At 49.4% G+C, this 21,640-nt stretch overlaps 1 pseudogene; it reads right to left on the bottom strand.

Moving 5' to 3' along the window:
• Positions 1-2,320: 2,320 nt before the first annotated feature.
• LOC119446889 (U2 spliceosomal RNA) lies at positions 2,321-2,494 on the bottom strand (annotated as a pseudogene).
• Positions 2,495-21,640: the final 19,146 nt, after the last annotated feature.

The following is a 21,640-nucleotide window of genomic DNA, read 5'->3' as shown; positions in this document are numbered from 1 at the left end:
CGTTGTGGAACACACCTAGTTTGCCGCACAGACGTCTGCATCGACTGGACCCCTGTCTTAGACTTCAACCTCCACCTGGACTATTCCGACCCGAAACAACGCTACTTTGCTGATTGTGGCTTGGTGTCGCATTTACGAAGTCGTTTGCTTTCCGCATCGGATGGGAGGATAGTGCTGCGTGTGACCACTGCGGCGACGAAGGAACTATCGAACACGGGCTTTGCCATTGTACCAGATACTGCGCACATAGGCCGTCACTCGCGACCGCGCTGGCGCGTCTTGACGACCGGCAGCTTTCGGAGCCGACAGTCCTGGAACGCTGTCCTCTACACAGTCGTCACACAACAAGTCAGTAAGGCACTCTTGAAGTTCTTGCGATCGAGTGGACTTTCTAACTGACTGTAGTTCTCACAGACGTTTCCGGCCTCCTATATTTTTATTCCTTGCATTTTTTTTCGTCACTGCTTTTTCTCTCCCCTATTCTTTCTGCCTTTCATTTCTCCTTCCCCCAGTACAGGGCAGCAAACGAGAATCGTTTCGGGTTAACCTCCGTGCCTTTCCCACCCTATTTCTCTTTCTGTCTCTTTCTCTCTATTACAACCGTTACTCTAAAGCAACACAACATTGAATAACCCCCGCCCCCCTCAGCAGTTTTCGCGGCGCTTTCCAACAGCCTCTCTGGACATCGCAGGGCCGGGATGGCGAGTAATTGTTTAGATGCGGTTATCGACATCTCGGCCTGGTTCCGTGAACACGATGTAGCGTAGCAAGCGCTGAGTCATCTGTTCACTTCTCCGTTACTGCATCCCTACGATCCCCAGGCTTCTACTGGAGATATGTACATGCAGACGCCAGCAATCTTGGCCTTGGTGCAGTGCTGGCGCCGCTCGAACTCGGGTATCAAAATAGGTTGCCGCCTACGCCAGTCGCACTCCAACGAAAGCCGAGACCATCAATTCTGTCGCAGAAAAAGAATGCCTGCTCATTGTGTGGCTCTGGCGAGGTTCCGCCCAACCACTATGGCCGTCCTTTCTGCGTCATCATGGACCATCACGTTCTGTGCTGGTTGTCGTTCCAAAAGAATCCCTCGAGCCGTCTTCACTGCTGGCACTTTGGATACAAGAGTAGGATATCCAAGTTGTGTACAGATCTTGCCGCAAGCACTCTGGCGTGGACGCCCTTCACGGCTCTCCACTACCGTCCGACGTGGCGTTTGTCTCGGCGCATTACACAGATATGTCGGTGCGGATCCTTGATTCTATGCCCTCGGAGCAGAGCGAAAACTATTCGTAGATTGTTTCTGTTCTTGGCCATCTGTCCGCTTTCCTTTCCCTCTTGCCTTTCCAAGTGATCCTTCGTCAATCCACTCAATTCGCTATGCGAGATAACATAATACGGCGCCACAACGATATGTCTGATAGTCAGAAGTGCCTTCTTCTCGTAAACCATCCCGTCTGCGATATTTTTGATGCCGATCCGGAGAGATCGCACGCTGATGTGCTGGAGACATATGCACGTTTTTACCAGCGCTTTTACTGGCGTGGTATGTACAGCTTTGTCCGCAAGTGCGTTATGGCCTGCACCGCGTGTCAGTGGCTCAAGACTCCTCTTCGACTTTAACGCCTAGTTTTCGCACATCATCATCTCAAGCACGCAGATGTCAGCCTTTATGGGCCCTCCCGTTGATCAGCTGTGCGAGCCGATGGATAATTGTCAGTGTTCACATCACCCGCTACGCTGTAAACTCCTCAGCTACGGAGGTCATGTGTTAGTGTATCAAGTGGCTGAAGCGCTACTAACCGAGCGCCACATGATACACCACACATGAAAATCACGCCATAGTGTAGAAAACTGATTAAACACTCATTTTAACCTCCGTCTAGGCAAAATGCTCGCTACACTAGTCGCGTCCGTCCTCACCAACTGGAAAATGATTCTCCCTTTTATTGCATACGCTTGAACACTACCGCACAAGATAATACTAGCATATCGGTATGTGGCTTTTTTGTAAAGAAGAGAATTAACCCTCGTAAACGTTGGGCCCAATATCGATGCAGTCCAATTCTCGGCATTGCAGCGGGCACTTGCACATGATTTGCACTGCTCAAACGCTTCGTGTTGCACCTACGTGACTAGGCTTGCCTCTAAGATGCAATAAGCACAATAGCAACACATATTAAGTTACGTGGTGTTGATATTTCAAGTAACGTATCCTTTAATAACCTAGGACAAATTATTACTAATAATGCAAACAGGATCGCTATCTTATCTCTGCCACTATCTTACCTTTGCTGCAGCGGACCGATGTCCGTAGACAAAAGAACCGTAGGCGGATCACGAATATAGCGCAATACCGGGCCGACCCGCGGCAGAGGTGAAGCAGGATTCAAACACTTTACCAACATGCAAAAATAAGTTTAATATCCTGGGTCCAAATACAACCCGTATCGGATATTAAGCTGATAAGAACATATACTACACTTTGACCAGCGTTGGCCATGTCTAGATTCGTACCATACATGTTTACGCCATCTAGCGTACTAAACCTAGGGCCTACCAATCTGAGTGTCTTCTGTATCCTGTGTCATGCTCTACGTAGGCTCCTTTCTTCAGTTCTGCTCTGACTGTGAAATGGGAATCGGTAGGCAGCGTGTTGTACGGTCTGAAGAAGAACAGCGTGCCTACCAAGAACAACGGCCTGAGCAGAAAAGGGAATGGGCGCGGCGGCGGCGCCGGAAGGAGACCACCGACGACGGGCGGGCCACGGACGCCAAGCGTAAGGGCACGTTCAGACGACCGAAAGCGGAGCGTCTAAGCGGCCGAGCGGATATTCAACGTGCCAAGGCAGCGAGCTTGCGGGCCTGTTCAGACGCGACGGCTTGCCTGGCTACCCAAGCCGCTGAGGGGGCCGAGCATCTAGCGCTTTTGTAGAGGACGTGTCGCCATCTCCTGTCACCTGTCGTCCACCCCCACCGCTCGCGCGCAAATCTTGCATCGAAATACGCCAGCGCCACCAGTTGTATGGCGTTCTGTTTGGCTGCGGCAAAGCGGAAAGCTCTGCCGGGCGGGAAGAAAAATTGGTTCGAGAGCGATCCGCTCCACCGCCTCGCTTTCCGGCCCATTTACCCGCCAGGAGAGGAGGTTTTGCCCGGTTTCTGCCTGACCGCTTGCTCGCTTTGGCCCCTACACCTTTGGTGTGATGTGCCAAAGCGGACCACGGTCAAACACCACATCGTTTGGCCCTACACCTTTGGTGTGATGTGGCCAAAGCGGACCACGGTCAAACACCACATCGTTCTCTGGTCGTCCACCTTAACAGAGTAGAATGACACTGAATTTTTTTTACCAACATTCTTAAAATCCTACTATAACTACTGTAAGAAACTATTGCACGCTCCTAACTTGAATAGGCTTTGTCATTTGCGACTCTAAAGACTCATTTGCTGTAACACTCACAACGGTTCATAAGCAGTCCAGGCACTTCCTTTTTCGCTAATATATTCCCGCCTTCGGAGTGTCTCTTTCATGAAAAATACGTTGAACGTTGCCGATTGTTATATTCAATACCGTATCTCTTACACCACCAAGAGCTTAAAATGTAGCCTTTAGATACTAGCGGTTCATAGGTCCTCATGCGCAGACTTTCCTTTAAAGTTTCGGCAGCATATTTCTGGACTCACCAATGGTTCACTTCCTTTGTGCTAAAAGCGAGGTATGATGGGAGCCACGCACCTGCTGCCATCGTATCAAATGGCGCTACTGATTCCCTCAGGCATGCCCTAATATTTTTGTTCAACAACTGTTTATGTAAACTATCACCATTTATGGTGACTCACTCTTGTCTGTAACGCCTCAATGGCCCAGAAGTTATGAAAATGTAATAAAATAAAATTTATTGGTGATGTCGCAAAGTACGGTTGTGTCGTATCCCATCCCACTGTCGTTTCTTATACAAGTTGTGACGAAAACTTCATAGCAGTGCACTCGTTACAGCGATATATTACACAAAAAGTACGAAAATATATATTATGAATTCCGGACGTGTGATGTGTGTGCTGGTTCTTTATTTGAACTGCCACTGGCTGATACGTGGTTTGGTGCTCGCCTTCTTTTTTTTTTTTTGTAACCTGGTTATACTTTCCTCCAGAACGTTACTTCTAGCACTACTTTCTCTAAACTGTCTAAAATAGTGTTAAAAACATGCTGCATTACTACCAATGATTACAGAATAAAATGAAACACTGCACGGTGCAGTGTGTCTTTAGGTTATACGGCTCATTGGCCTGGCTGATGATTTTTAATATAGGTAATCATCGCAAGGAATGTCCATAGGAAATGGTAAAACATTATTGCTTTCTCCACCCATGTAGAAGCCAATGTTTCTAGTCCTATGCGTGGCTATTGTTAAAGGCGATTATGCAAATTTTCATTTCGTTCCATAGGTTACTCGACATACAATGTTGTTCTTTTCTCTTTGAAGACCTTACTCTTTAAAGAAATCGGCTAAAATCACAAAATTTACGCATCTTAAGTATAATAACAAACACATTAGCGGAACGGAAGTATATTTACCTAAGCGTTAGCCGTAGGCAATGAAACTTACGTGGCTGAACTCGTCGAATCCCTCGAAAGAGCCGCATACGAACCTATAAAAGTCTTTGCATGGGTTAACGCTGTAGTCGATTTTGGACCGCAGCCACTGCGCCGCGTAGCGGCAGAGAAACGTTGAGCACACTTCGCCGTGTGATGTTGGGCGGGCAGGTACAATACGTGCGGGTGCGAGGGATGTGTTCACTGGAGCAGGTGAGAACCATGGTTCATGCTCTTCCGGTAGGCGCTTTGTGTCCGGCGTGGTTTTTGTGCTAACGTGGAACGTGGCCAATGTATCCACCTGGTGGTCAGGGCAGAGAGCAAATTGGTACAATTAACAGTCCTTGCCTAAATTGTTAATCATGTGGTGCACTTTTTTACACAATAGAGCTGATTTGCACTGACGAATAATTGACCAACAATAAATGACCTGTCCTCTAAAAGATATCATAGGAAAAGAAACATGTTATACTTCACGAGCGTTATGTGGTCGAAATGTGTTGAAGTGAGGCCACGCCCAGTTCGAACACAATGAGATTTGTTCACTTCCATCATCAGCACTGTGGGCTTTGTTTTTAATGTTCACGATACTATGTATTGCCTGATTATGAAATATGGCTATGCGATTTTGGTGCGTTTGATATCATTCCCGCAATTCCATTTCCAGCCTACTATAAATATCTTCCGTTGGACCGAACGCAAATATAATATTGAAAGGCATGTTCATTTGTCGAGTTCATAAAGGCCCGTTTTTTTTTCAGCATATCTAAGAAGCGCTTTCTTGAAGATAGAGAAAGCGTAAGGAATACTGAACAATAAATAGTCTGAATTGAACACGTGTACGCGCAGGAAAAATCCAACATATACCGATGGTTTTAACCAAGTTGATAGCGCAACGTAATCTGCTACACGGGTGGGTGCATAGAAACGATTGACGAAAAGGAGCTCAGGAGCGCGCGTGCTACGAAGCATTCAGTTCGTAGACATGGCACGGAAAAGAATCTGAATACGCGCTGGACGGCGCTGCGCTCGCCGACATGAGCGGTCGTGCTCACATCGGCTCCGTCTTTCTCGACCCATTTCGCAGCGTTTTTCACCAAACACCACCGAAATGAACCACATAGTCCGCCAAGTCGCCAGCAACCTATTGGTGCCCCTTTTGAAGTGTGAACCGCTTTTCACCGATTTTACGATAACTTTTCTACCCGCGCCGCGCTACCACCGCGCTAAGCCTAGGCGTGGTCACATGCTACGTGCTCACGCGCTAGGCCGACGCGCGCTCCCACGAGCCACGCAGCTGCGAATCGGAGTCGCCGGAGGCTCACCGGTGGATAATAGGGAAATCCAAGTCAAGGGGGAGGCCATAGCTCTCTCAAATGTGACTGAAGATAACGGCTGGAAGACTGTCAGATCCCGGACGGAGCCCGGCACGTCTACGCCCAATGGCGCGAAGGCAGACGTACACCCGCCATGTGGCGGTGGAACCACGAATACGCGCGGACAACTGGGAACATCAAGCAACGAATCCTGTGAGCCAGAAACATGCTGCATCTAGAAGACGCAAAATCGTCGTCGTCCCACCCAGTGGCAGCCTCAGCATAGCCAAAGTAGGGGGCCCAGCGATCACGGCAGCCATTTTCCATGCCCCATGTATAGCCAGGGAGGAACCAGCACTAGAAACCATGTGCCCTGACAACGAGAAAAATATATGATCGTCATCAGCACTCCTAACGAGGATAACATCGACAAGTACGTACAGATGAGGCAACTACGCATCAACGACAAACTTCAAGAAATCAGCGTCTACGAAACGGCCCCAAACCTCCGACCTAGGGAGTCATCAGAGGCATCCCCCTCGATGACGATCCCAAAACGATAGACGAAAAGAGCGCGAACTCCAGAAATCCCACGGCCTTGGCCGCAAAGCGACTCAGCAAATTGACCACTTTTATCATCGCCTTCGAAGGTCTCAAGCTTCCCACCCTGGTGCACTACAGAAAAACCCTCCTCAGATGCGCCCGATACTGGAAACAAATTGGCATATGCCACCAATGCGGCAGATTTGGCCACCGAATGGACGTCTACCTAACAACCAAGACAAGGTATGCCGAAGCTGCGGTGCCCGAAATCCAAACCAAGAACATCGGTGCACACCCTGCTGCGAGCTATGCGGGGGAGCGCACCCCATGACAAACAAGACCCGCAAAGCAAGATTCAAGACGCCCTACATCGTGAAAAGAAGTAGATGGGAACGACGGATGGAAGCCCAAGAGCAGGCAGCCATGGAGGCCGTAAGCATCGAGCCCACCACGACTCCGCGGAGCCGCTTCCGATCCCGACGCCGATCCAGTTACCGGGGCCGCTCCAGATCCAGGCGGCAGTCCAGGCCCACATCCGCACCCCCGGAAAGCGAAGGGAGAACTGTAGGTCCAGACAGGTCAGTGCTACAGAAAAGGTGAACTGGACGGACGCGGTTAAGGGCTAACCAACGCGGGGGTCTCGGGACACTCTACACTGAAACATAACACATATAATAGCAACACTAGCTACAACAGCACTATCGAATCAAAAGACGCAGCCATCGCAGAAATGTAGACGCGAAAATACTATACTCAGACACCTCGTCCAGCAGCTAACTTAGGATGTCCAAGACCTGAAAAAAAGAGCAAAGACAACGAATAGAGATGTCGGTAAGCGCGCCGGTCTCCGAACTACCCGAAGTCGACCAAGAACCGGCCTCGAAGAAACGGGCAGTACAACGACAGCAGGGAAGCAGCAAGGTCGAACACGCTCGCCCGGAAATCAAAGACATGTTCATCGACATACGGAAGGCCGTCAGCAGTATCCTGACGGCCGTCGCCGGCCTCACCAGAGTAATTCGCATCAAAGAAGAAGTAAGGCTCACACTGCCACAGCAGGGACACCCGGGCCCATACTCGAATCCAGACATATTATGGACGAGTTTACCCTAACTAACAAAGCCAGATTGGCCAAGGCCAAATCCCTGACACAACTTGGATCCAGACAGTAAAGAATTCATAGTGATGCAGCTTAACTACCGAGGGCTCGTAAATATAGGCCGTCTTCCAACAATACGTCAGAACCACACAACCCAAGCTGGACGTAATCCTACTGCAAGAAATGGCGGGGTCACAGGCTTCGCTCCAGGATACCGCGACATCCCAGCCACGGCACCGGCGGTGGACAGGGGGTAACCACTGATAAGATAAGGCCTCGTCACCGTTCAGTACGGTATATGGGGAGTCAACCTGGATCAACTGCTGATAGAAAACCGCCCACAAAAGCATCGCAAAGACAGCATATTCATCTTCAACTTATATAGCTACCCGCCCAAAGCTAGACAGTGATTCCTGCTACTGTTCAAGAAAGCCACCAACCTCGCGTGTCCACACCCGCTCCTGATAGGCAGGGACTTCAACGCACCGAACCCGGCTTGGCGCCACGGCCACGCCACGGCAAAGAGCAAGCACCTTTGGCAACAATCACGACACCTAGGCCTCACGATCATCGCAGAACCGAGCGCTCCCACAAGGATGGGCATTTCGGTATCCCGAGACACCACACCGGACGTTACCTGGGTCAAAAACATCGAGACCGCAGAGTGGCGAAATACGACTGCCGACCTGGGCAGTGACCACATGATTATCAACATCAAAATGCCGGCCCTCGCTGGAATTCCCCACCTACCAGAATCTTCGTACTCACGGACTGGGACAAGTTGTGCAGACAGAGAAACGTGGCACAAAAGGACAAGCCAATCCCCGACATCGACACATGCACCGCAGAACTCATCAACGACGTCGAAGGAGTCACACAAACCATCACCACCGAGACCTAAACGGAGAAGATGGACAGCCACCTAGCCCACCTTATTGAGGCGAAACCTTCCTTCCTAAACCGGTGGAAAGGCCAGCGACTCAACTGCAAGCTAAGGAAAAAAGTCGCCCACCCCAACAGAGAGATTGAAGATCACCTGTCAAAGGCTGAGCAGGCAACAGAGGGACGAGGTCTGCAACGCCGTCGACGGCCAACTTCACAACGGCCAGATGTGGAAGCCCCTCAAACACCTCCTAGACGAATGAAACTAATAGTTAATCGAACCAACGAGACAATTAACCTGTACAGGCTGCTCCACATCGAGAAAAACGCAACAAAGCGAAACAGCGTCAGCGAGAACTGAGAACCGAATACCTACCTCAAAACTCGACAGTCCAGCAACGGGACTATCGGGGCGAGGCGAATCCCGCCCTAGGCAAACCCTTCAGCACGGCCGAAATCATAACGGCGCTGCATAGACTCAACGAAAATCCGCACCGGGGCCAGACAGAATAACAAACAAATACCAAAGAAACCTAGACAACAAGGCGATCGACAAGCTAACCGAGTTCATCAGCGGTTGCTGGAGAGAGGGCAAAATCCCACTCCGATGGAGGACATCCAAAGTCATCCTCATTCCCAAACCCGCAAAGCCCCCGAGCCTCGAAAACCTAAGACCAATTTCGCTGACGCAGGAGCAGGACGCCTTGCTTCAACGCAAGGAACAGATCCTAGTCGACCTAAGCCGGGGCACCAAGGCGATCCTCAGCCTCCATCTCGAAAAATGTTCGACAACACGGCACACTCCGCCATGAACGTGAACCTGGGCTTCCGAGCATATAACTACGTTAGCGACTCCCTCACTGACCGAAAAACCACGCTCATGCGGAGACATGGACACAGAAAAACTGAACATGTGCAGTGAGGGAACGCCGCTGGGCTTGGTCATATCGCCCCTGCTCTTCAACATCGTGATGCTCGGCCTCCCGCAGAAACTAAAAAAAGTGGACGGCATCCACCCTCACAGACGTCGACGCGGACGACATCATGATCTGGAGCAGTAACGGAAGCGACAGCCACATAGAGACCAATCTCCAAGAATAGGTCTGTAAGGTAGGGAAGTTCCTTGCGGGGACGGGCCTACGTTGCTCCCCAGGCAAGTCGGAAACTCCTGCTGTACCATCCCACCCCCAAGGGAAGACCGCCCCAGGGATGCGGCGGACCGACACAACACGAATAAATCAATATCCACACATAGGAAGGGAGCGAAATCCGAAACGCACGCAAGATTAAGGTCCCTGGCATGATCACCGAGACGAGGTGATTTAATGTTGACACCATCAACAAACTAACGACCAAGGTCAGCAACGCCATAGGCCTGATCGGGCGGATCACAAGCAGAAGGAAAAGGCATGAGAGAGGAAAGCGTCATCAGATTGAGCCACTCTTTCGCCATCAACCATATCGCCTACGTGGCGACCTTCCACAACTGGTCAACTAGCGCAAGAAACAAGATTGACGTCCTCATCCGAAGGACGTTCAAGATTGCCATCGGCCTCCCGGACTCCGACAGTACGTAGCTCACCTCAAGCTGATTTCACAACACGCTCGAGGCGATCGCCTAAGCACAACGGCTCGAAAGACTCGTAAAGACTGACACGGGCCGCCACATTCTCGACTGACTGGGCATCACGTATCACAACCCACACGAACGCAAAGTGTAAATACACAAGGAAATTGGAGAAATCGTAGACGTTGCAGCCATGCCGCCGAACGTACACCCGGACTTCACCAAAGGTCGCAGACTATAGCAAGAGCCAAAACCCTCCTCCGATCGTATGGCAAGGGAGCCGATGCGCGCTTCGACGGCACCGCGGAATAGCCGATGGCCGACGCTTAACTGCAGAAGTAATAGACGCCAGCTCCAAAACAGACAACGCGCGTTGTATCGAAGTGCAACATCCAGAGGAAGCCGAAAAGGTAGCCGTCGCCCTGGTCCTCTCGAATCCAAACTTCCACACCGTCCTGAGGGACTACCAGGCGGCGGTGAGAAACTTTGCCAAAGGCCACATTTCGCCCAAAGATAACAACATCCTTAAGAGAAGACGCACCCCGAAGGACCACCCGGCTCACATCGTATGATTCCCCGCTCACGTTAACACGGGCGACCAGGCAACCCCCCAACTTTAACGAGGTAGCCTACCGCAGAGCGCGAGAGCTGACGGGCCATGCCCGGCTGGCCTCTCGGGAAGACCCCCGAACCGAACGAGACAGACTGTCTATGCTAATAGTACACAGTCTGTCAGATAGTACACTTGCCGTAGTACACAAAGAAGACCACATGGAAAATAGGAAAACAGGAACCAGCTACACTCAAACACCTGCTATGGGAATGTAACGCCCAGCGCAAAAACGAAATTAAACTCCGAGACCCAATCGCTGAAGTGGCCCGCCACTCTGCGCAGCTCCGACCTCGGCGACCAACTCTGGGCCGTCCAGCAGGCCCGCGAGGCGGCGCTGAGACAAGATTTTGACGTCCCGTCGTGGGAGACCTGAGTCCGGGTCGCCAAAGACTGCAGGACCAGTCAATAAAGTTATTACCAAACAACCAAACACTGACTGCCGCATTGTGTCTCAGTCACAAGGATTGTCCGTCCCCTTTGACGAAGACTGCCCTTTCTTCCGAAAAGGCCCTCGCCTTTACCGGATCATCATAAATTATCCCAGTTGGAGAGTAAAACACAGAAAGTGTCTTCAGCCTGTTCAGGTAAATGATTCGACAGAATGGTTTTAGTATGTTGGGATCGGCTTCAGAGACTGCCTTTAAAGGCCTACTAGGCTCGGAGGAAGGGACGGTCAACGAAGCCGCTACGTTGTAGTGGCCTATAGGATAAAGTTGAGCAAGTTGAGCAGGCTATTACCTTGAGGTAGGATTTGCTTGGTTGAGCCAAAGTGAATGATTGGCATGCAGATTTTGTTGTCCATATTACTAGCCCCCGGTGACTAGGGCGCGACGGAAGACGGCGCGCTTCTTATTCACTATTCTGCCTGGCGTGTGCTCGAGGTGGCACTATATTGGTTTATAGCTATTGCATTACCGACGACATTTATCATCAGGTCAATTTTGCTGCAATTTTTCAGATCAGGTATTCGACGCGCACGCCGGAGCTAATAAGCTAACTGTTTGAACTGGGGTCAGGCTTTCCGTTGGACTTTTATAAGATGCAAGCGCTCACGTAGAATAATTATCGCGTATTCCTATTGGGATATTTTGGTAACGTAGTCTTTGTCGCATTGATGCGATAGTATTTCTGTACTTGGTCAGGTATTTTTCTATTTTATTCTATCAATATTAAATGCCAAGGTGTTGCGCTCTCTCGTACGCGTCACAGGAGGATTTTCTGTTGTTTCTTAAAATATCACCGGTAGTAAAGCGTTTGCTGGTGTGGTGTATTATTCCTAATGCTGTGTTGCGTTAGCATTCTTTTATTTAAACTCCTTAGTGTTTTTTTTTTCACCACCTCTCGTCTCATGCCTCATGGTCTGCGTCTGTTCAGGAATGGACTTTTCAACAGTCAGCTGTCGAACTTTCTTTGAGACACACGTGTGGTGGGTTGGCTTGTCGCCCCAGTCTCTGATTTCCAAAGCGTGTCGATACTTAACCAGGATCTTTTGACATCGTCTACGTCAAGCAGCCGTAGCTATAATGAGCAGGTATTGATGAGATACCGAACCGTGTTTAAAGGATGCATGATTCCTTCCCAGGAAATGCCGCATTGATTGTCAGTTGTTGGAAACAATATTACCTAACGTTCCGGGCCTACCAGTACTCACCGCGATGATTGCTTCGTCTGTAGACTGTTCGGAATGCAAAGATGTAATCAGGATTATGCTGCATGAGACTCCTAGGGCTACAACGAAGAAGCATATGAAGGGCAGGATGATCCAAACGTGGTCGCGCCTCTCGTTAGTGTCGTCCTTGAGGAAGTTTCCGCTTGATTCCTGGGTTAACAGCGTTAAAACCAAACAGCATGTTATGAAACTTGAAACCATATTAGGCTTCTATTTCTAGGTGTGCGTCGTAATTAAAGCACACGAAGAACTTCAAATGAATGAAGGTTGAGCGAGTTGGACAGATTTATGTCATGAAAAGGTAGGTGTTGAAACACAACCAGAGGGAAGAACAAATTCCCGTTTGTGTCGTTCTTTTCCTTCCTTGTGTTCGTGTTTATACACCTAACTTTCAGTATCACTAGTAACGTCTCAATTGTATTTCAATGGAGAAGTCCAGCAAATGTCAGATATTACACAAGCATGATATGTAGGCAAACTCACTCCTGCGTCGAGTAGTGCTGTCTGGGCCAGGGATCCACCAAGGCCATTAATGCCTGTGTCCAGTAGTATTAATGAAGGAAAAGGGGTTTAATTTACATTATTTACACTGCCCCCTGGTAGGGAAGCTCACTCCATGAGGAGCTTAATAAATGTGTAAGTTCATATCAGGACATGCCAGAACTACCTCACTGCAAAACAGGTCTCCGCTTTGAATACCGTCGTCTTCCCTAGGACATTGGACTAGGGAATATGATAACAGTATCTCGGCCAATCAGAATCGTCGAATGGGTCGAAATATCCCTGCGATGTTGACGCACCGTTCCGCCGGACCCGCCTCCATTGCCGCACCCTCGCCCCCGCATTCTTGAAACTGCGTGGCCATCTGGGAAACAGAGTTCGACACGGATGCCACGGCGTGGGTTGACGTGGGCCCCTTTCATCAATCAGTGGGGTGTGCGTTACGGTTAGCTTGCACGATCAGGATTAGATAGAGTGATCTTCACGGTAATTACCGTATCCACGGATTGCGGTGGTTTTCGTTGCCAAGACGTGACCCCGTTTGTTAACGCGTGACATTCTATGACAAGCGCGGTCGCTGTCGGTGCGCACGCTGATCAATGGACCGACTCGTGCCAAATGTCCATAGAACGCGTTTTTCCAGGTTAGGACGTAACATCACTCAAACCGATCCGTGAGCCTTATTCTGAGTGAGCCCGTTTCGGTACATTTTTGTCGAGTCGGATTTATAGTTTGCTTGGCAGAGGATTATTCTGGTTAAAGTGAAATAAAATGAGCCCTAAGCAAAACGTATATTTTGGATTTGAGTCTCAGTGTGTATTGTTTATTTTGCAAACATTTACCAGCAACATTGCAGAATAAGGAAAATAGCACTGCGCCCAGCCGGTTTTATGAAACAGATTTCTTATTGTCGGGGTTTTACGTGCCAAAACCAGTTGTGTTATGAGGCACGCCATAGTGGAATGCTCCGAAATTATTTTTAGCAACTGGGGTTCTTTAACGTGCACTACAACGTAAGCATGCTCGCGTCTTTGCATTTCGTTTCCATCGAAATGCGGCTGCCACAGCTTTTATGAAATAAACTGAACTAGAACGAAAGTAAACGAGTACGTTGAATAAAAACTAAACACATACATTTATGGGTACGGCTAAATGACACAACTATTCGTGAAATGAAAAAAAGAAACGTCGCCATTGAGAAACAATAATATCTAGCTAAGCATCACGTATTTGGTTACGTGTGAGCAGCTTCGTGTGTGTGGACGAGGCAGGGGATGGCAGATGCTAGATCGATATATAATCAGGATCTTTTGACAGCGTCTCCATCGAGCATCCGTCAGAGACAGCGAGCACTTTCGTCAGATTTTTATTTCCAGCTTTTTTTAGCCAATATACGTCAGCGCAAAGTATGCATTGGTGGTACGGCGTGAGTGGAGCGTGCTGTAAAACTGCGATCGGAAGGACCTCCTGACTGTATGCGTAGAGAACATGCGTAACCCCATAAGGGTCGCAATCACACAACGTTCTTTTGTTGATAGGGGTTTTCATCATTTGCAGGCCGCTATCGCTAATATTTTGTATAACATCGCGGTCGACCAAAATAGGCTCTTGCGAACAGTTCTTGTCTGATAACTGTCTTTGTGAATTCAGACTGAGTTAAATAGCTCGAGTAGCCTTCGCAAAAGTTGGCTACGCAAGTGACCACCTGGAAGTTGACGGCTTCAAACATTAATTTAAAACGTAATAAGTCATTCTTCTATGTCGTTACTCAAGCTTACGAACGAACGGACACTACACGAGACTGAATTGAAAGCTTTTAGTTAATAAGGGCTCTCTGCCGCCGGCCAGCCGCCATCGCTAATATTATGTATATCATCGGAATTGGCTGGAGTATTTTCTCACGAAGAATTAAAGCGTAGGGAATTTTTTTTGTGAATACCATCCTTGTTTCGCTTGGGATCTCCTAGATTCGGCTTCACATTTTGTCTCTGAAATTTATATAATTTCATGTGTGCTACAAACTTGCTAATCAGCCTACAAGATATTCAAAACCACCATGTCACTTTGCCTTTCTAGTCGAGTATTCAAAAAAGCTGCACTCCGATAATGCCACTAGGTTCGCATCGATTAGTAATTACCCAGACTCAGGCAGGACGAAATGGACCTGAAGTCCTGGTGCATGTGGCCTAAGTAGGTGTCAGTGCTAAGAAGTGCATTTGCCCGTCGGTCAGTGTGAGTGCACCATTGTGTGAACATGAGTGAGTGCCCTTCAGGATTAATTGCATTGAGTTTGATTAGTGCACGCCTCTCTGAGATCATGATTTTGTTACCATGAGTGCTATATATATATACAGTAGTCAAGCATAGAAAATTATTTATGAAATCATATATCATGCTTGAAAAGCTTGCGGCCCTTTATACGCAATGCCTCACAACTTCAAGTGTACCAGAGAGCTGGAAGAACGCCAACATTATACTTATCCATAAGAAGGGAGACGTTAAAGAATTGAAGAATTACAGACACATTAGCTTGCTTTCAGTATTGTATAAAATATTCACCAAGATAATTTCCAATAGAATCAGGACAACACTTGACTTCAGTCAACCAAGAGAACAGGCTGGCTTCAGGAAGGGATATTCTACGATGGACCATATCCATGCCATCAATCAGGTAATCGAGAAATCTGCGGAGTACAATCAACCTCTCTATATGGCTTTCATAGATTATGAAAAGGCATTCGATTCAGTAGAGATACCAGCAGTCATAGAGGCATTGCGTAATCAAGGAGTAGAGGAGGCATACGTGAATATCTTAGCAAATATCTACAAGGATTCCACAGCTACCTTGGTTCTGCAGAAGAAAAGTAGAAAGATACATATCAAGAAAGGGGGCAGGCAAGGAGACACAATCTCTCCAATGCTATTCACTGCATGCTTAGAAGAAGTATTCAAGCTCTTAGACTGGGAAGGATTAGGAGTGAGGATCGACGGCGAATATCTCAGCAACCTTCGGTTTGCAGATGACATTGTCCTATTGAGCAACAATGGAGAGGAATTACAACAAATGATTGAGGACCTTCATCGAGAAAGTGCAAAAATTGGGTTGAAGATGAATATGCAGAAGACAAAGATAATGTTCAATAGCCTGGCAAGGGAACAAGAATTCAGGATCGCCAGTTAGCCTCTAGAGTCTGTAAAGGAATATGTTTATCTAGGTCAATTACTCACTGGGGACCCTGATCATGAGAAAGAAATTTACAGAAGAATAAAATTGGGTTGGAGTGCATACGGCAGGCATTGCCAAATCCTGACTCGGAGCTTACCACTGTCGTTGAAAAGAAAAGTGTACAATCATTGCATTCTACCGGTGCTAACATATGGGGCAGAAACTTGGAGGTTAACAAAGAAGCTCGAGAACAAGTTAAGGACCGCACAAAGAGCGATGGAACGAAAAATCTTAGGAGTAACGTTAAGAGACAGGAAGAGAGCGGTGTGGATCAGAGAACAAACGGGGGTAGACGTTATTCTAGTTGACATTAAGCGGAAGAAATGGAGCTGGGCAGGCCATGTAATGCGTAGGATGGATAACCGGTGGACCATTAGGGTTACAGAATGGATACCAAGAGAAGGGAAGCGCAGTCGAGGACGGCAGAAAGTCAGGTGGGATGATGAGGTTAGGAAATTCGCAGGCGCAAGTTGGAATACGCTAGCCCAAGACAGGGGTAATTGGAGATCGCAGGTAGAGGCCTTCGTCCTGCAGTGGACATAAATATAGGCTGATGATGATTATGATGATGATGATGATATTTCACACCAGTACTAGCAGTAGCATACATATTGCAATCATGAGCATGACGTCTTCATTTTTATTAAGGAAAGAAATTGCATTGTTTGTACATAACGTTCGGTTCAGTACCCCTACTTGATTTTCTTGGGCAAAACGTCAACTTTGCGTTACGTCACGAAACAAAATCGGGGCCATCAATGCCATTTTGTACGTGTTGCGCCCATGTCGCCCCTCGATCAAATGGCGGAATACCCAGACCAGGGCCTACACTTTAACTTACGTCAGAGTTCACATGACTCCAGTTGGAAGCGTTGAGCGTCCGTCTACAGGCCACAACATTCTAGCACTGTGCCAACGACAATGGCACGAGAACAGCGGCTTAATAACGATAGGATAACGCAGAAGGGTTGACGTCTATGGAACTACGAGTGCGTTATCACAATGGGATAACGTTACTGAAGTCATCAGCATGATGCAACTACAGCTTGACGACGACGGCTCTATGACGATGACTGTGCCACGACGATGGCGTCACGATGACCGCATGGCGATAGTCAGATGACGAAGTTGTCAACTGTGAAGGCATCAGAACGACGGTATAAAAACGAATGCGTGATGACGAATCAATGACGACGATGACCTGACGACGACGTGAGGACAATGGGATGAGCACGACTGTATAACGACAATCGCATCACGACGACTGCATCACGAAGTCTTAATGATGACAATGGCATGACGAAAGTCTGATGACGATGCTAGAGCGAACACGATGAAACATCTGCTATGACAGTTTGACAACGCATGCGTTGCCACTGTATCATAACGGTTGCGTAACAATGGCATCATAAAAGTCGAATGCAAACGTTCGAAGCACGCCGATTCGACCATCACTATGGCATCACACCCATGAGTACATATCTAGTGGCTTAAGCTATTACGCAACTTTGGACACTAGGTCGGCGTAGATGGCGTGATGACGACGACATGAAATGAATCAGATCACGACGCTGGAATGACGACGATGGATTACCCGAAGGCATAAAGGCCGCGAGTATATACAGGTGGTGGACAATGTGGGTCTCTGGGTCGGCGTAAGATGATAAGTAGGTAGGTAGATAGATAGATAGATAGATAGGCTCAAAATGCCTGAAGTAACAAAATAATGGCAATCACATCAAAACGTTTTTTTTATTTGGTGCCTCTATACGTGATATTACGAGAATGTGTTCTTAGCACAACACAAGTAGGCAAATGATGCAATTACAGCCAACTGCCCATCCGCTAAAGTGATTGGGGCTAATACGCTTTTCAGCATTTCGTTATAACGAAGATTTGAAAGTCAAAATTCTGACCCACAGGTTAACAGAATCAAGAACTAACCAAAGATGAGAAGCGGAACTATTCTGCCAACACTCAGATCCCCTGACTACTCCTCAAGTTGCCTTGTGTTTTGATTTGCGAACAGGTGTAGCGACACTTGTGGTACTACTTGCTCTGTCTCTCAAAGCAGCACTTACTTGATGCTTCTTCGCGAGTGTGCTTTAATCATACCGCTATACTGGCCACCAATATTGAATTAGAAAATTGATAGTGCACGTTACGACGTCATTTGAGACGTCGTATATAGTTGTGAATACATTTAAACCATTTTATGCCATTGCCAGGTTATACACACTAGTGCTTTGTAGCTGTTTTGTTTACTTGTCAATGCTATCTAAGCATTGTGTTCTCTTCAAACGTGATGAATCATATTCGTGTATTTTCAACAGCTCACTTCGACGCTAATTAGTGCCAACGTGGCTGAGGGTTCCTTTGTTTAATATGTGGAGATGTCGTTGCTCAAGCCTAACCCTACGAGCCACTATAGAAAATCGCATGACGCTCTTCCACTCTGCAACGCACAAAGGCACTACGGCAGGGTTCCACCACTCCCCGACAAAGCGGAGAGAAGGCTCTAGGGTCAAGATAGCCAACACAGGTTTAATAACTCAACATGCAGCACAGAACGACACTGACTGAACTTACGAACAAAGGCTCCCCGCAAGACCGTTCGAGTACACGTGCCCGCAGCACTACGGCTAATAGGGTAGCATTCCACCAAACACAACGAGGAGGCGCGGGAGCAGAGGTCTCACGTAATGAACTCCTTGCGGTCCTTTGAGCATCTCCCGCGGCCATGAAGCGCGCAGTGGAACACAGCTTGGGTGGAGACGAGGGTACCCACAGGCCGCCACTCCGGAGGCCAATGACAGCGCATTCCAGTAACGCTTGCGTGCGCGGCGACTCCCCGGAAGGGATGAACACGGTTTCCACGGGAAATTAGCTCCGGCGCGCCAGACGTGCCTGCCATGTTGTTGTTACGGCGGCAGTTCCCGGAGATATAGCTAAGCACAACGCGCGAGCTGGAGGACGAGACGCCAGGATGTACCTCGACCCCCACATTTCCCATTCGTAAAGACCGCAGCGAGCCTGAGAACCCACGACACCTGTCTCACCAACTATCCTCTTTATTTACCACACTTATTTGAGAGAGCTCAAGTCCATGATATACAGGCGAGTTCACTAGACGCTCGTGCCGAGAGTCTAACTCATTCGGTGTCGGGGTTAACTCAGTTATCGCCGTAGCAATGGCCGCCATGAAGCACGGGTGAGCCACGAAGGCTGCAGAAACCGAGTGCAGTGATTCTGGGGCAAAGGCGGGCTGCGCAACCGGACTAGAGTTTCGCCGCTGGACCTTAATTTCCTCGTTTTCCGCCTTGGCCTTGTGCAACAGCGACCGCTCATGCGTCGCCGGGTTCATGACGAGCACAGCAAACGATTCGCAGAAGATTGCCGGTGGGTGCGCAGGCACCGCCAGCCGCCTGGGATTGGTCCAGGCAGAACCTCCTCTATTTTCCAATGCCAGCCAGATGCGGCCGATCCAACCGTTCACCACCCCTTCTTATCGTCCTTTCCTACTCTCCCACGTCGGCTTGCGTTGGCGCCTGCTTTACGATCGTGGGGGAGAGTAACATCTGTGCAGAACCTCACGACAAAAGTCAGAGGAAGTAATCCTGAAAGGCCCGTGAATCAGGAGAGGGACGGATTGTCTAACGCATCTCCGGAACGGCAGCGGCGCGCGCTCTGACGCACGCGTGACGCAAGCAGTCGTGCCATCTGGGTAGCGTCACATCGCGGCAACTCACTGAACTAAGGCGGACCAACGGCTCCCATTGGGGAGGATAGGATTGCATTGACATTGAAAAATGGAGGAGGCGCTCGTCCGGGGGGAGGCAACACTCCAATTGCTAGTAGATACAGCGTTCGACCGCTGGCGCCACGCTGCGCCGCTCGCGCGTACCGCGTTTCTAGGTGGTTTCTTTCGCCGATGGCGCTCGAACGCAATCATATGGTTCGTATGAATGCAACCCTTGGAAGCGTGGCTGTATGGCTGAGTGGTTACGGCGCTCGCTTCGGGATCATGCGTACGCGAGTTCGAATGATCTTGGCTAGAATTTTTTTTCCTTAATATCACGCTTTTCCTTTTTTTCTCTCTGTTTGCCAGCGCGGTCGTTTGAACCCGGGTGCCACAGCGGCAGCCGTGGTGCCGGGCGCCGACGCGAAGCGGCGGTCGTTGGGGTGTTGCGGAGCGCAGCGTAGCAACACCCCAAATATAAAAATGCTGCTCCAGTCAGGTAGACTGCTCCCTCCCTGATAGTGAGATTATATTTGGATCATCAAAACAGTGATGCATTTATAATACCACCGATCCCAACAGCAGGCTAGTCACCACCAGCCCAGCGTTTTCTCCGTCAACGCTCCTCCGTTCGAACGGCGGCGGCTAGAAACATGGTACGCGCGAGCGGCGCAGCGTGGCGCCAGCGGTCGAGCGCTGTATCTACTAGCAATTGGAAGTACTCGTCCGGGAGGCGTGTTTCTATTTGCGCCCAAGCCCAGTGCTTGACCGCTGGCGCCTCCATGCGCCGCTCGCGCGTACCACGTTTCTAGCCGCCACCGTTGGAACGGAGGAGGCGTTGACGGAGAACACGCTGGGCTGGTGGTGCCTAGGCACGACTGTGGCTGCTGTTAGGGGATCATTGGTATTCCTGAATAAACGCATCACTGTTTTGATGATCCAAATATAATCTCCCTATCAGGGAGGGAGCAGTCTACCTGACTGGAACAGTATTTCTTTATTTGGGGTATTGCTACGCTGCGCTCCTCAACACCCCAACGACCGCCGCTTCGCGTCGACGCCCGGCACCGGGGTTCAACCGATCGCGCTGGCGGGATTCAAACACGCGCACGCCTGGTCCCAAAGCGAGCGTCGTACCCACTAAGCCATATAGCCACTCTTCCAAAGCATGCATTCATGCAAACCATATGATTGCGTTCGAGCGCCTTCGGCGACAGAAACCACCTAGAAACATGGTACGCGCGAGCGGCGCATGACGGCGCCAGTGATCGAACACTGGGCTTGGGCGCAAATAGAAACACGCGTCCGGGAGTGTGCGGCCCCAGAACGGGCGGGGGTAGCCCCGTGCCGCCATTCCGATTTCACTTTTTGCCGTTGATACCAACCCCGCGTTGAGACATAAGACAACACGAGCCGCCTGACCTTGCTGGAAGGTCCGCGCCACCCCATCTCGATAGGACGACCGCTTCTTAGTGAAAGTGAAAAGTGTAGTGCCACACAAGACTTGCGACGACCGGTACACGATTGCGCCAGCGGATGCGCGGTAGCGGCGGCGCCGGCGGAGCAGGAGAAATAAAACAGAACCAGAAAGCTCGCTTTCTTCCGCGGCAGTCGCGGCGACGGCCGAGCGGGGGAACGCAGTCAAAAACAGAAATCTCGCCTTCTCGAATAGCGTTCACCGCAAGCGTTTCCCGTTAAAGCTGCAGTTGCCGGGACGCGGCAACTGTGTGGCCGGTCCATATAGTATAGCGTCGCGGTTCTGCCAGTCAGGAGGGCGGTGATCGGTGCGATGCCTCGATATATCGGGAAAGGGAGGTGCCCATAGACCTGCTCATAAAGCACGCATAGAGCTGGGCTCAAATTTCGCGATAGGGAGTATCGTAATCATCGGTGAA

Source organism: Dermacentor silvarum, chromosome 3, assembly GCF_013339745.2.
Source record: "Dermacentor silvarum isolate Dsil-2018 chromosome 3, BIME_Dsil_1.4, whole genome shotgun sequence".
In the NCBI taxonomy this organism is placed as follows: domain Eukaryota; kingdom Metazoa; phylum Arthropoda; class Arachnida; order Ixodida; family Ixodidae; genus Dermacentor; species Dermacentor silvarum.
This window is presented reverse-complemented; position numbering and strand designations above follow the sequence as displayed.